At 34.0% G+C, this 15,068-nt stretch overlaps 1 long non-coding RNA gene across 1 annotated transcript; it reads right to left on the bottom strand.

Moving 5' to 3' along the window:
* Positions 1 to 8,551: 8,551 nt before the first annotated feature.
* Positions 8,552 to 8,806, bottom strand: LOC111240839. The gene is made up of 2 exons (XR_002666450.1): positions 8,746 to 8,806; positions 8,552 to 8,636 (listed from the first exon to the last, which is right to left on the bottom strand). It is a non-coding gene; the product is annotated as an uncharacterized LOC111240839 (long non-coding RNA).
* Positions 8,807 to 15,068: the final 6,262 nt, after the last annotated feature.

Genomic DNA, 15,068 nt, shown 5'->3' on the forward strand with positions numbered 1-15,068 from the left:
CAGATGAAATAATATTACGAGCTTTAATATCAAACTGAGCTCGTATATTTTCTTCATTAGTCCACTCAAAAAATGGTTTTTCTACTTCTACACCTTCAACTCTACTTTTAGGTATATAAGGACCATTTTGTACAGCTTCCCAGATGCCTCTGTCAACAGACCCCATAAAAATTTCCATTCTAACTTTCCAGAACGCATAGTTATCACCAGTAAAAAGTGGTGGTCTGTTAATAGAAGCACCCTCGGCATATACAAGGTTTTGGTTGTGACCGGCCATTGTCGCAAATTTTGAAAAACTATCACAGCAAGCTCTGATACCAATTGTTGGTATCGGTACCAGACAGAGCGTAACGCAGCGGAATAAAACTTAGAGTAGTAGAAAGCGTGTTCGGTCACCTTTTTAAAATAAGTTGGTCCTTTTTAGAAAATCAATTTTCTTTCAGAAAATTTGTTGAANAGTTGATATGCGCAAAAGATAAAGAGTGTAGGGAATAGAAAAATCACACAAGTAATTTTTATACTGGTTCGATTCAGAAGAATCTACGTCCAGTCGTTAATCGTTATAAAAAGTGATTAACAGTTTCACTAAAAATGGTTTTTCATATTACAACAGTAATGAACGAAGATATGATAAAACCTTCCTTCGACGAACGCACCGGAAGAAGAACACTCTACCAACTCGAAGAGAACCGCTCCAACAATCGACAAATGATACGCAAGCTTCACCTATTCACGAGACCAGGCAGAGCACCTTGCTAACTCGAAGAGAGCTTGCTCCGACTATCGACACACGAAACACGAGCCTCTCCTGTTCATGAGACCAAGCAAGGGAACTGAACTAAAGCTTTCAAGAACTTCCTCTGACAACACAGTATTCTCCAAAGACTTTCAGTTCAACAACGTTACTTCTGAACTTCACAGAAACTCAATATATAACCATCTGCTCTGAATATCAAAGGTTGAGTCCCAACTGCCACGAATAATCGATTATTGTAAGTGATAATCGATTATTCAAGTCTGTTACAGGTTTTTCAAAAAGTGATAATCGATTATGTGAGGTGATAACCGATTATTCCTGTAAGACACTTGATAATCGATTATTGCTTTAACATAATCGATTATTTCAGTACAAAACACAATATTTACACATTTTAAGGACTTTCCTATTACACTTAAATTCTACTACAAAATGCTTTTAATATTGCTAATACTTCCTTCAGGTAATACTTCTTGCAGCATCATCAAAACAATTTTACTTCAAGATTTACCAATACTCCTTATTGGTAACATTTTGAACTAGAAGTTTTTCTATTTCCTAATTCTTTTCCTAAGCTTTTCTATGTTGGGAATTCAGGTTCTAATTCTTGTGTTTTTACCCTAAATTCATTAGTCTAGTTTTGACTTTTCTTATACGGTTATCTTCGTCTTTTCTTCTTGGTGAGTTTGGAAATGTTTCTTCCAACTTAGGGTTTTTGCCTTAGTATTTTAAATGCTTATTATTTTTTTTTTGTGAGGTTGTGATTTTTATTAGACCATCTTGGCTTAAGGTTTTCTAGCCTAGTGTTTTCTATTTTAAACTCGGGTTTTCTAACCTAGTACTTTTCTTTAGTATTTTTCTAGTTCGAGGTTGATTTTTTACTTAGGATGTCCTACCTTAGTGTTTGATGTTTGTTTTCTATCTTAAGGTTGGACTTCTAACTTAGGACTTTATAATCTAATGTTTGCTATTCGTTCTCTTAATTTTCTAACTTAGTAGTTATTCTTGGTATTTTTCCAGTTTGGAGTTTGCTCTCTATACACAAAGACTTCTTCGTTTCATACATATTTTTCTAGTTTGGAGCTAGTTTTCTATACACAGAGGCTTCTTCATTTCATGTTGTTTATTTAAACTTCAAAGCTAAAGTTTATATTTGACGAACTTGTCTTATAACAATCTTGTCATATCCTGACAATGCGTGTCAGAACCAAACCATATAATAAACTAAATTAACAAGTCTATTTATGTTATAATATATATATATATATATATATATATATATATATATATATATATATATGAGATACATTATAAAGGTAAAAAATCATAAAAGAAAAAATTTCTATATTTTTAGAAATAAAAAAAAATAATGGTAATATTAAATAAATGTAAAACTTTATGCCTATCAAAGTATCATTTTTAGATTTGAAATTATATAAGGTGATTGTTTATATATAGTTTTTTCACAAATTAAAAGTAATTAGATTTACAGAAAATTATGAGTTTAAGTGTATTTTTTTTTATTTAAAAATGAATATGTTTTTAAAAAAGAAGATCCATGAGCTAGCACTAACTCAAGGCTTTTGGAGATATTTTGGCTTCCGGGCTTTTCTAATTGGAAGACTTTTTGGCTATGTGAATTTTTGGATCAGGACCAAACCATATGATAGGTCCAAATTGATAGGTCTACTTACTTGATAAATGATCAAACAACGCTAAAGATCTTAAGACAACTCCAAAAGCTTAGGAAACTTTATTTTTTCTTACAAACAATATAAACACAATCAAGGTGCAGGTTAGGACCACTTATAAAAGAGAGAGTCGTATAGAAGACTCAGACATCACATGCATGGAAAAACATACAAACTAAGGAAAAAAACACATAAATCAACTTACCCTTTTTTAGAAATTGATAAGATAAAGTTGAAGATTTCACCTTAAAGGTTATTCAGGCAGTCTCTGATTTTCATACAAATAAACAAGGAATTAGAAAACTTATTAGAGAGGATAAAGAGCTTTAGAGAAGGAAGTTTAGATAAATGATGTGATTTTATATTTTTAAACTCGTTTATAAATATTATATTGATTTTAAACTTTTAATATTAAAATAATCGACTATCATTATTTAACACACGCCTCTAAAACATGATTTTTTAAACTCTTAATTTAATTTGGATATTTTATATTTATTTAGAGTTAAAGGATAGTCATAAAAATTTTATGTAAAAGTTGTAAATTTGATACAATTTTTGTTCAAAAACTCCAAACAATTTTTCTAAATTGCAAATATGCAAATTTTCTTGACAAAATTACAATCCAATAGATTATTTAGTATCTCTAAAAACAACTCACTTTATATATTTATATATCTTCTTCATACCAATGTAAAACTTTTATGAACATTTATATTAGAACCAATAACTTATATTTAATTATATAATTTAATTTAATATTTTATATTTATTTAGTCTTAAAGGATAGTCATAAAATTATAATTATAATTATAAATAAATATTGTTTCAAGTGTGTGGTTGAAGATCACTGTTAAACACTCTTTCGCACTTTTCTCCAAATCGTCCTATCTTAGTCTAAATCTCTGAAGTTGAGTTCTCCTAAGTCCTTGGTAGTTCACTCAAGTTAGTAATTAAGCCGATTTTGTAAACTTAATTAAAGGTTGTACTTAAGGCTTCTTAATGATCAGTCCATTGCCTTATTCACCTGTCCGATCGGTCAGAGCAACATGTTTTTAGAATAATCCACACGATCCAAGTTCAGTCGTGTGGGTGCATAGTGTATATATATATATATATATATATATATATATATATATATATATATATATATATATATATATATATTACTAGGAGATTTTCTTTTATATATCTTTTTAAGTGATTATAATTTCATTGGTTTTCTTTTTCAATTTAATTATGGATAATGATATTTAGACAACATTTTTTTGACAACATTTAAACATTGATTACCTGTCAATATGTGATTGGTCCTAAATTACTCCATAATAGTGTTTATGATTATTATTATTGATTCTGGAGTAATTTAGGACCAATCACATATTGGCACGTAATCAATATTCAAATGTCGTCAAAAAAATATTGTCTAAATATCATTATCCTTTAATTATTATCTTTTAAAACTAGATTATTTCTTTAAACTAAAATAAGTATTTATAATAATTTTTTAAATTTAATTTATTTTTTTATTTAATAATTTTTTTAAATTAATTATTTTTAAATTAAAATAATTATACATGATAAATAAGAAATATTTATAATAAAATTTTAAAAACTATTTACATTTTAAAAAAATTTATAGTTATATTAATAAAAAAATAGTATTGATCTTGATAAAAAAAATAATCTAGTTGACATTAATAAAATAAAATAGTCATGTCAATACTATTAAGAAAAACTTATGAATCTTAGTCCAGAAATATTTTAACCTATAATTTAAAAAATTATAATTATTTCTATTTGGTTCAATAAATATACTAAGTAATAAGAATAATATTGAATAAAAAAAATAACAATTTTTCTAATAACTATAACTGCCATTAAACATAACATGATTTTTTTAAAAATTAATTTAGAAGCAGTTAAAACTGCCACTAAATATTTTGAATAATGCTTTTTCAAAAGAAATATTGTTTTCCGATAGTTGAAACCGCTATTAAATACTAGATAATTTTCTTATAAATTAATTTAGAGACCGTTAAAACAAACTCTTATAATTTTAATGGTGATCATGCTAACATTTAACTGTTTTGGCTCCAAATTCTCTGGCAGCGAGTCAACTGACGGAAAATAGAATAATAGCTATTAAAACCGCCATTAAATAACTGATTTAACTTAAAATTAATTGGATAATGATATTTAGACAACATTTTTTTACAACATTTGAACATAGACTACGTAATCAATGTTTAAATGTTGTCAAAAAAATATTATCTAAATATCATTATCCAAATTAAAAATTATATTCTTTTCATGCTTTCAACAATATTTCAATTGAGATCCGATAAAAAAAAAGTGAGTATATAAATAACCGATTTAACTTAAAATTAAAATTATTAATTTTTATCATGTTTTTTTAACTTGTTTAATTACATTAAATATTAGTTTTTTCATAGAAATAAATTATTCAGTGCAAATTTTTCACGGGACAATTTTCATGTATATGAAATCAAACATTTACCAGATTTGAAAAAAGGGAAAAATGTATTAATGTCAATTTGTTCATCTAATTAAAAAAACAAATATACACAATCTCTTTCTTCTCGGGACAATGCACTAAAGCACGCAGCAGTTTTTGAATTCAACTAAGTTAAAGAGTCAATCTTGGTATCCCATTCTTTTCCAATAGCTGACTTATCATTTGTTTATATGAGACTTTCTTATAAGAAAATATCCAATGTTATTTCTCACTTCACATATTTTTAGAAAATATTATCATCTCAACTTGCCCTCTCTAATCACCAATGGACTGAAAAACTTATTCTAACATTCAATGTTCAATAATTAATCATTGCCTTCTACGAGAGGAAATCTACATTATTGAGCTAATTATCTCAAGAGGAGAAGGGACGCACCTAACACTATCTTTTCAATCCCTTTTCCTTTTTGTTAACATTTCCATAGAATGAAATGTTTTTATTTTAGTTGTGGTGACACGTAACGTAATGAAACTTATGTTAGTGAATGAGACTTTTATTTTACTTTGACGGAAGTAGTAAGTTAATTTGTTTCGTCGCACAATACTTGGTTCTAGTTTATGTGGGTTGAGGTACAAAAGTTAATGGGATTAAAATGTTCACAAGAATATTATGGCTTTTTTAGAGGTTTTTTTTAACCTTAAAAAATATTAATTTTTTAAAATATTTTATTTGGCTTTGTCTATACCGGTTCATTTTTAGCTTTTGTTCACGCACAAACACGTTGTGACCTTTAGTCCAAGAAAGTCGATCCAAATATCGGCTTAGTCAACCTTGTCTTGATTGTCGGCTTAAGCTAACATGTCTCAATTTTTGATTCGTACCGACTGTCTCAACTTTCTACTCACGATCCATCTTGATCTTCAACCTAAGTCGGCTACTCTCGACCTTTGACACAAGCTAGCCCATCTCGACCTTCGCCCCGATCATCCCGTCTTAACCTTTGGTCATATTTGCCTGTCTTGATCTTCCGTCAAGTTGGTCTGTCACAACCTTCGACCTGAATCGACTTGTTTAGACCTTCGACCCAAGTTTGACCCTTCTGACCTTTGGCCAGGGCCAATCCCTCTCGACCTTCGACTTGAGTTGGCCCATCTCGAACTTCAGTCGAGTCGACCCGTTTAGGGCATCTCGATCTTTGACCCAAGCCCGCCTACCTCAACTTTCAGAATGGGTCGATTTGTCTCGATCGTCAGCCCAGACATACCCATCTCAAACGTCAACCTAAGTTGGCCTATATCGACCCTCAACTAGGTTTGTTTGTCTAGAACTTTTGGCTATCTAGTCTCGGCCATCAGCTTGGGTTGACCCATCTTGATCATCAACTTGTGTCAGCCTATCTCGACTATCGGCCTGGGTTAGTCCATCTCAACCTTCGACCTAAGTAGGCTTATCTTAACCTTTAATCGGGACCAGCTTGTTTAGACTGTTGGTCTGGGCTGACCCATCTTGAGTCTTGGCTTGTGTGCCTCTACCGCCAGTTTGGGACAACCCAATTTTTTCCATTGCGATTATCTACTTAGACCCACTTGTCTAGACCTTTTGTGTAAGCCAACTTTTCTCACCCTTTCCCTCATGTCGACCCATCTCGACCTTTGGCCTACGTCAACTCATCTCAACCTTTGATCAGGGCCACGTGTCTCAATCATCGGTTTAGGCTGGCCTATCTCGTTCGTTTGCCCAAGTTGGCCCATCTCGATTGTTAGCCCGATCAGGCCTATCTAGACCTTGGGTTCAGGTCGGCTTGTCTCGACCTTTAGCTTATGTCACCCCCATCCCGACAATCGGCCCAAATTGACCTATCCCAACCATCAACCTGAGTCGGCCCGTCTCCACCTCAATCTGGTTCGGCACGTCTCAACCTTAAACTCGAGTTAACTTGTCTCGATTGATAGCTCAAGCCAGCCCTTCTCAATCGTCGTCCTTCGTCCAAGGCTGGCCTGTCTAGAACCTCATTTCAATTATATCCATCTTGACCTTCAGTCTAGGCTAGTCCATCTCGACCATCAACTCAATTTGGAGTTCAAAACTTTGTCATGATTTTGTCATTAAAAAGTGTCTCAATGGGTTTAAAGGAGGAATTTGAGTCTTAGTTTTCTTTAGACCTTGATTGGAAGTCATGTTCTAATATGACGAATGGTTTGACATCACTTTGGATTCAAAGTCTAGGACAATTTAAATAGAATTTCCTTCATTAACCCTCTAAAGCAATTTTTAAAAATAAAATCGTGGCGGAATTTCAAGCCTCAAAGCAGAAATACCTTGAATGCGATGATAGACCATAACAATGTTATCTTAACACACTTAAGATTAGAGCATTAGCTTTGTCTATAAGAATGGAATGATTTCAAAGATGAACCATCATTTTCCTTAGACTTCAATTAGGGGGACATGCTCCAGTTTGAGGCTATTTATAATAAAATACATACCATAAATAAAAGGCTTAAATACTAATTTGGTCCTTATTTTCGTTGAGTTTATTCAATTAAGTCAAAATATTTTTCTTTTGTTTAATTTGATCCTATTTTTCATCAATTTTGTTCAATTTATTCCTTTTTTCTAATATCGTTTAAATAGTTAACTGACAATGAACAATGTAAACCACATGTCAGTTTGTTATTTTTTTTAATATGTTTTCATTTTTTGTACTTTTTTTATTTTCTTTTAATTTTTTTAATTTTTTTTTAAAAAAAAATGTCCACATGTCAATTTAGTGTTGTATCACATGGCAATAGTTGTGTCACGTGTCTTTGTCACATATTCAATTTGGTGCCAATATTCATTATTTTTGTTCAATTCAGTCTCAATTTTTTTAAAAATGGATCAATTTTTTTCCTTCCCAAATTGAAACCAAATTTAATTTTTATGTAAATGTTATACTGATATTTTTATTAATATTCACATTTTTATTGAATATTTTTTATTTAGGATTAAAATTGGTTTAAAATTATAATGGAAATTTTAAGAGTGTGGTAAGGGACACTTTTCTCCAAATGAGTTGTGCGGTAAGAAACCCCAAGGATGGCAGTAGCTGCGAAAACGGCGTCGTCCCACTAAATGCAGCCTAAGTCCAGCACGCTTTGTACCAGCTGCCCAAAGCTTCATAAGATGTTGCTCTCTCCACCTCCCCGTTTCCTTCCTCCACCTCCTCCTTCCTTTTTTACCCTTTACTCTATTTCTTTATTTTTTTTTATCCTTTCAGTAAAAATTTATATTTACCCACTTTGGTCTGAGTGTGGTGAGCGAGAGATTGAGAAGGAATTATTCTAAGGTGAGAAAGTTGAATCATCTATGAATGTCCATCGACGGATGTCAACGTCCGTAGCGGTCCACTTTGTCCGTAGGCGTCTGGATCTTGCTCCATTCCACATGTTGCGTCTCACCGCTGCAACGCATTTAAAAGCAAGATTAGCTGAGATCAACAACAAATAAGCACAGAGGGAGAATGAATCTAAATATTTGAGTTTTGACATTTTTCAATAATCTACAAAAGTAAAATTGTTAGTTTACAAGTAAATTCAGATTATAATTTTACTAGGCAAAGGGGATAAATAAGAAATAAAGAGCAAGTACCTTTTGAGTGTCATCATGAGTGTTGAATGAATTCATTAAAAGCAAAGGAACATTGCTTCCGTATTTGGAATTAAGATTCTACATCATGAGTGTTGAATGAATTCGTCAGTAGAAAGTCCATACAAGTGGGGGAAACATAAAAACCAAGTAAACCCATCACGAACTTCAATTTGGACTCGAGAATAACCTCAATTTGGATGACAATTAAATCTAGAAATGTCAACTCATCACGAACTTCAATGACAGATCTGCATTTGATTTGCATATCAATTAACCCTGCAGGTTCATTGCCAAATAGTCTCATTAATCAAACCGAACCAAGGGAAAATCGAAAGCAGAGAAATTTCTTTCATAGCCACCACAGTAAAAGTTAAATTTGAAACCATACAAGCAAAAACAAACTCTTGCACAGGTATATAATTCTCGTCAATCATCATATGACTCGTAACCAACCAAGTTTTTGAATTTACAAAAAGAAAGCTAATAAAACTTCACTAGATGTCATGTAAAGAAGATTATGCAAGATCATTAACATGGCCTTATGCGAAACTCATTACATGCATTTGTATTAATTGTCTGCATATGCGACCAGCAAAGTAACAAACACTTAATCCAACATTCCATACTCCAACTTCTAATTGGAGAAACATCTTCATGTACTACATAGAAAAATAAGAAAAAAAGTGAAATCAGTTTCTTTGTAAATTGAAATTAGATTATACATGAGTTAATCTGTAGAAGTCATTTCTCATTAACTTCTAAAAAATCTGATATTAATTCATGCATAAGCTAATTTAAGCTTATTTAGAAAGTTGCTTCACTTTTGCTATTTTTCCTACAACGAAACTCACTCGTGAACTACCTGAAGAAGCGAATGTTTCTGGGCAACGGGACACCCAATTCATCACTAACAGCAACAATACCATCCTTCAAGGTAATGCTGTTAATGACATTGTTTGGAAAATATTTGCTGTACTGCAATGACAACGTTTTGTCGCACACAACTAGCTCCCAAATCTCCTTCCCTCTGGCATCGAGAATGGGCCTGGAGCAGAAGTCAAGTTCCCAGTCTGTTATGGTGGCAGGGTAGGTTTCTCGGTCAAGGTATATGTGTTCCGCAGTTGGGTCATCTTCTTCTTGGAGAATTGCTTCGGGTGCTTCTTTTTGGGTCATCTGCGCCAATTTCTTTCCATATAACAACACCACACACCATCGTACCACCACTGCACCGCACCATGAAGGATAGCAAAGATAGAGTTTGGAAAGTTTGGAAGAAGTCACCTAGAGAAAACAGTGTAACGAAAGTGGGAGAAGAAAAGGCGAATCTCGGTGGGGGTGGGGTTGTGAGAAGTGAGAAATTAAAAAGTAAAAAAAAAGGTTAAAAAAGGAGAAGAAAAAGGTTATTATTGTAATTAAGAAAAATGCAGAAAGTTGGGGAGGTGGAGGAAGGAAAGGGGGAGGTGGAGGGAGTAACACCCAACTTCATATTAAGATATCCATTTGCAGGGGCCCAAATTCTTGTTACAATCAGTAGCGTAGCTTAGAGTTGAGGCCCAATTCTCCTAGTGGCATCAGCGGCCCACTTCTTAAATCAACATCAACTCCAACAGCATTGGCAATAGTAGCAGCCCAAGTGTGTGTGCAATCAACGTCGGGTGTTGCTTCCTACACCTCCCCATTTGCTCCCTCTACCTTCTCCTTCCTTTTTTATCCTTTATTATATTTTCCTATTCCTATTTTATTCGTAAAAATTTATTTTTAAGATTAAAATTTTACAAAAAAAATCTTCCTAAACGGATATGAGGATCTGGTTGATGGATGTTGACATCCGTTTAAGGTAAAAACGGATATCCACATTTGTGTCTCCTATGTGCATGAAAATTGAATTAGGCACACACTCCCGACACTTCCCTCGAACAACCTCTGACGGTAAATCTATCTCTCCTAGGTCAATCGTTAGAACTTCAGGCCCTTCTTTCTTTTCCTCCTCGAACACGATCCCTATGTTCTCCAATCCGACCTTCTTTCACTTCACCTCTTGGATGTTCACTTCTTCCTCTCCCTGTGTTTTATATTCCATTCTAAGCAAACACCACCGTCAACTTCCCTAAAACTTCAATGCGCCTTGATTGGATGTTAACCTCCTGCATCATCTGCATCCACACCACTCCGCCTAACCCTCCATTGCCATTCTCGAACTTCTCTTTCAAGTATTTTACTCATTAAATAAATTATTTTTTATATTTCTAAAAAGAAAATCAAATTAAAAAATCAAATCATAAATATAAATAAAAAGCATGTTTAAAATTTGTTAACCGTCGGAATAATACTACTCTTTTCTATTTCACATCCATCAACCACATTTAGCTTCCTCCAACACCGCCTGAACACCAAATTTCTTCAACCATATTCTCCCTTTATTTATTACGCCTTCCTTCGCTCAAATAATTCTCCATTCAACCAATTTTGCCTACTTAAATCAGAAGGGAAATTAAGGGCATGTAATCTTATTTATTTATTCAATTATTATGCCTATTCAACCTTAACCAAGGAAAACGAAAAGGAACAACAAAACAAATTAATTTATTGATTATATTTGCTTTAAAAGAATATGTCAGATCAAAATATGTGAGTACTATAAAATTTTATTTCAATGTCGTGTCGGCTATAATTTGGTATCGGTGAATCTCAAGATGGTTCTATTTAGAGTGGAAACTGGCCAACTTGTTTTGTTCTGTCGTTGATCTTTCTGTAATGGATTTTTCTGAAACGCAACCTGCACACAAAATCGCAGAAGCCAAATCCAGGAATCGCAAATCGCTCTCTGGTCTCAAGGACGGCACGCCGGCCATCTACCAGACCCAGATCGCTGTCACCAATGGGCTGAGGAAGAAGTTGAAGGAGATGATGATAGAGTTTCAGGAACTCAACCATGTCGACTTGCTCTCCGTCACCTTCATTTCACCTTGTAATTCCGCTGTTCTCCTCAACCACCGCGTTCTCTCCGTGCACCTTCATTCCGTCCTCGCCCCAAATTGGTGCTTCTGCGAGGAAAACATGCTCCCGGTCGATGTCATCGACAATGGACTCGCCACCCTCACCGCCGGCTATCCCAACTTGCGCTGCCTCCACGTCATTGGTGCCAACCAGATGAGGCTACTGAGCATCGCCGAGGAATGTCCCATATGAACTCGAACTGCAGTGCTGATTCAAAAGCTTGAGGGAGGTGGGGTGGGGTGGGGGGAGGTGGGTCTGTGAGTAGACAGTAAAGTAGGTTAAAAAAGTTAAAAAGGATAAAAAAGGTAAAGAGAAAGGTTATTTTTGTAATAAAAAAAAATTGAACAAAGTTGGAGAGGTGGAGGGAGGAAATGGGGAGGTGGAGGGAGTAACACCCATCAGCGTCCAGGTGCAGCAGCTTCTAAGTAGTGCATTGTAGTGTTTCCCTAAAGAAGATTCAGCACATAAAGCTGCCCAATTTGTGCAATTAAAGTATCATTCAGTCCAATGCTAATTGTAGCAACACAGTGGCCCAGTAATGTCGGCCCAAATCAACGTAATCATCTTTCCATTTTCTTCCAATTAACATCAGCGACCCAATCTAAAAAAAAAAAATCAATCAACAATTAAAGAAAAAAAGAAAAGAAAAATTCAACCTAATAAAAAAATATTTTTATTGTATTTTATTTTATTTTTATTTTTATTTTTATTTTCTTTCTTTATTAATAGAAAATTAATTTCCTATTAAAAATACTAAAATACACCTAAAAACCTATTTATAACTAGAATTTTATAAAACTACAAATTTATAGAAAAATCCTAAAAATAACCTAATTCTAAACAATTAAGAACTAAAAGAAACTAAAAAAGACTTCTAAATGATTTGGTAACGGGTACAGTTTTATCTGGCGGGTCGGGTTACAGGTACAGTTTTATCTGGCGAGTCGGGTTGTGGGTAGGCACTATCCGTGCCCGACCTAACCCGTTGCCATCCCTAATCATGTCCTTTAAATGATCATTCATCCATTCATCCACATAAGTTGTTCCTTTTGGCATTATAGGCTTAAGTAGTACTTCTACATGCCAAGTTCAAACTATATAATTGTTCATTATATCGTAGATGAATAGATGATAATGCATGTTACCCAAGTCTTGACATATTTGATTAAAATAACGAACATAAAGACAAAAATGTGTCTCATTCACAGAGTTTGGGTGTTCTTGAACATATTGTAAGAACTCAAAATCTCTATATTCATACTTTTCAGTAATATGATGTTTATTCATTCAGCTTTGATCCATACTATTCTCGAAAGGTGACTAAAAAATAATTGATCAAAAATCACATTAAAAAAATTATAAAACTTACAAGGCCAAGTTGATGGGAGGAGGTGATGTATTTCGGATTGCGAAATAACTTTGAGATAGATCAATCCGAAAAACATTCAGAGTACCAAAAAGGGCTAAAGCTGTAGGAAGAAAGAGCATACAACACACTGGATCAAAATGGGTTGAATCATGGACTTTTGGGCTCTCCTTTTCTCTACAAGAAACTAATTTTTCAGAAAATAGGCATTTGTTATACTTACTATTTATTTTTTTTCAAAGATTTTCTAATTTATTGAATGTCTTTTGCAATACTGTAGTCTGTAATCAATTTTACACTTGATCGAATATCTTACGCAATAATGGTACAAAGGTTATTTCCAAAACATGTATGAAGGAAAGAAAAAGGTATTAAAAGTCATTTCCTTAACTTTCATTTGGGAAGTAGTTATGTATGGAACAATGGCTATTATAAGTAACTCCAAATTCATGGGTATCCCTGGCTGATTTCATTGGAATTGGGGTTTCTCTAACTTCGGTTATGGGGATTTAAAAGTAGTTGTCATTTTCCTTTGGTTAAATTAGTCTTTTAGTCTTCATATTTGATCGTTAATCTCAATTGGGCCTTTGTTTTTTTTCGGTTTCAATTGGGTTCATAGACTTGTAAAATTGAGTTAATTAAGCCCTCTCCGTTAAGTTTTTACTCACGCCGTCTAACTGTAATGACGTGGTGCACACTAAAAATGTTGATGTAGGAGTATTATATTACGTGCAATTTTTTTATGCTGATGTAGCAGTGGTGCACCCATGTCTATCTTCATCTTCCATCTCCTCCCATTTCAACCAACTGAATCACCTAACACCTACTCCTGGATGCATTAGACAACAATGGAGGATTATGAGGTATAACTTACCCTTCTATTGCTCCTCTCACCCTTATCAACTGCTTTTCTCGTCGTTTACCACGGTTTTGTCTTTTTCTGTTTTTTATTCTTCTCTTTTCTACGAGGAAAATCGATTCGGTTTTATTGTTCTCTGGGTTCATGGTAATGGGGACGCTCGTTTGTGATTTATGGTGCGTTTGGTGTTTTGGGTTTTCATTGGGTGTTTTGTGTTTTTTATCAAAAATTAACGGCATTGAAGAAGGCTTACACGGATATCATCCTCAACACAGTGAAGGAGGCAGTGGCGCGAATCATGGTGTCGGAGCGTAAAGCCTCACGCTTTCAGCAGGAACTTGTTTCTACTAAGGAAGAAGCACTTCGAATGCTGCTCAGGCTCAAACAAATGTTCGATTCTAAGGTTTGAAAATCACGCTCTTGCATATTAGACTTTGTAGGTGTACAGGTGTTAAGCCAAAAATTTAAAGTTTGTAAAGCTGTTTCTTTTTTTTTACAGCTGTCTACTTTTTTGTTTCGGTGTTGTGTCAGAGGATATAACTCTTTTCAATAAAGGGTTATACTCTGTTTTCATTTCTTCAATAAGAGATACAGTTTTATTCAGAGTGCAAACACGTTACCTTTTCTCCTCTCTTGTGTGCCTAATCCTTTATGGTATCAAAAGCAAGGTCCGAAACCTGTGAGTGTGAGTGGAGTGCGAGATTTCTTCAGAGTGTATCTTGAGGCCATCAAGAAGTGAGATATCTTGAGTCTTCAAGAAGTGTAGAAGAAGTACATCTGGGTGGATAGGACTGCAAGGAGGAGACTACGGTGGAGTTATGGCTGGACTAGGAGGAATACCGCAAGGGTCTTATCCAATCTTTGATGGAAAAGGTTTTGATGAATGGCATATCAAGATGAACGCCATTTTTGGCTTCCAGGATATTGCGGATGTGGTGTTTGAAGGATTTCCTGAGTTAAGCACCAAGGCCTCTGATGAAGAGAAGAAAAACTTCAAGANTCAGCAAAAACTGGATAATAAGGCTCGGTTTATCTTCTATCAGTGTGTTGGACCGAGAGTGTTTCACAGAATTTCAAAGGCTAAAACAGCAAAGGAGATATGGGAAATCTTGCTGAAAACGTATGGAGATGGAAACAAAACCAAGAAAGTAAAGATGCAGGCGTTAAGGCGGCAATTTGAAAGTCTAGTTATGGAGGAGAGTGATACCGTTGCTGATTATTTCGATAAGGTGCAAGAACATGTGAGTGCTATGCGGGCGTGCAGGGATACAGTTACGGATCAGTATAT

Source organism: Vigna radiata, unplaced genomic scaffold, assembly GCF_000741045.1.
Source record: "Vigna radiata var. radiata cultivar VC1973A unplaced genomic scaffold, Vradiata_ver6 scaffold_160, whole genome shotgun sequence".
Lineage (NCBI taxonomy): Eukaryota > Viridiplantae > Streptophyta > Magnoliopsida > Fabales > Fabaceae > Vigna > Vigna radiata.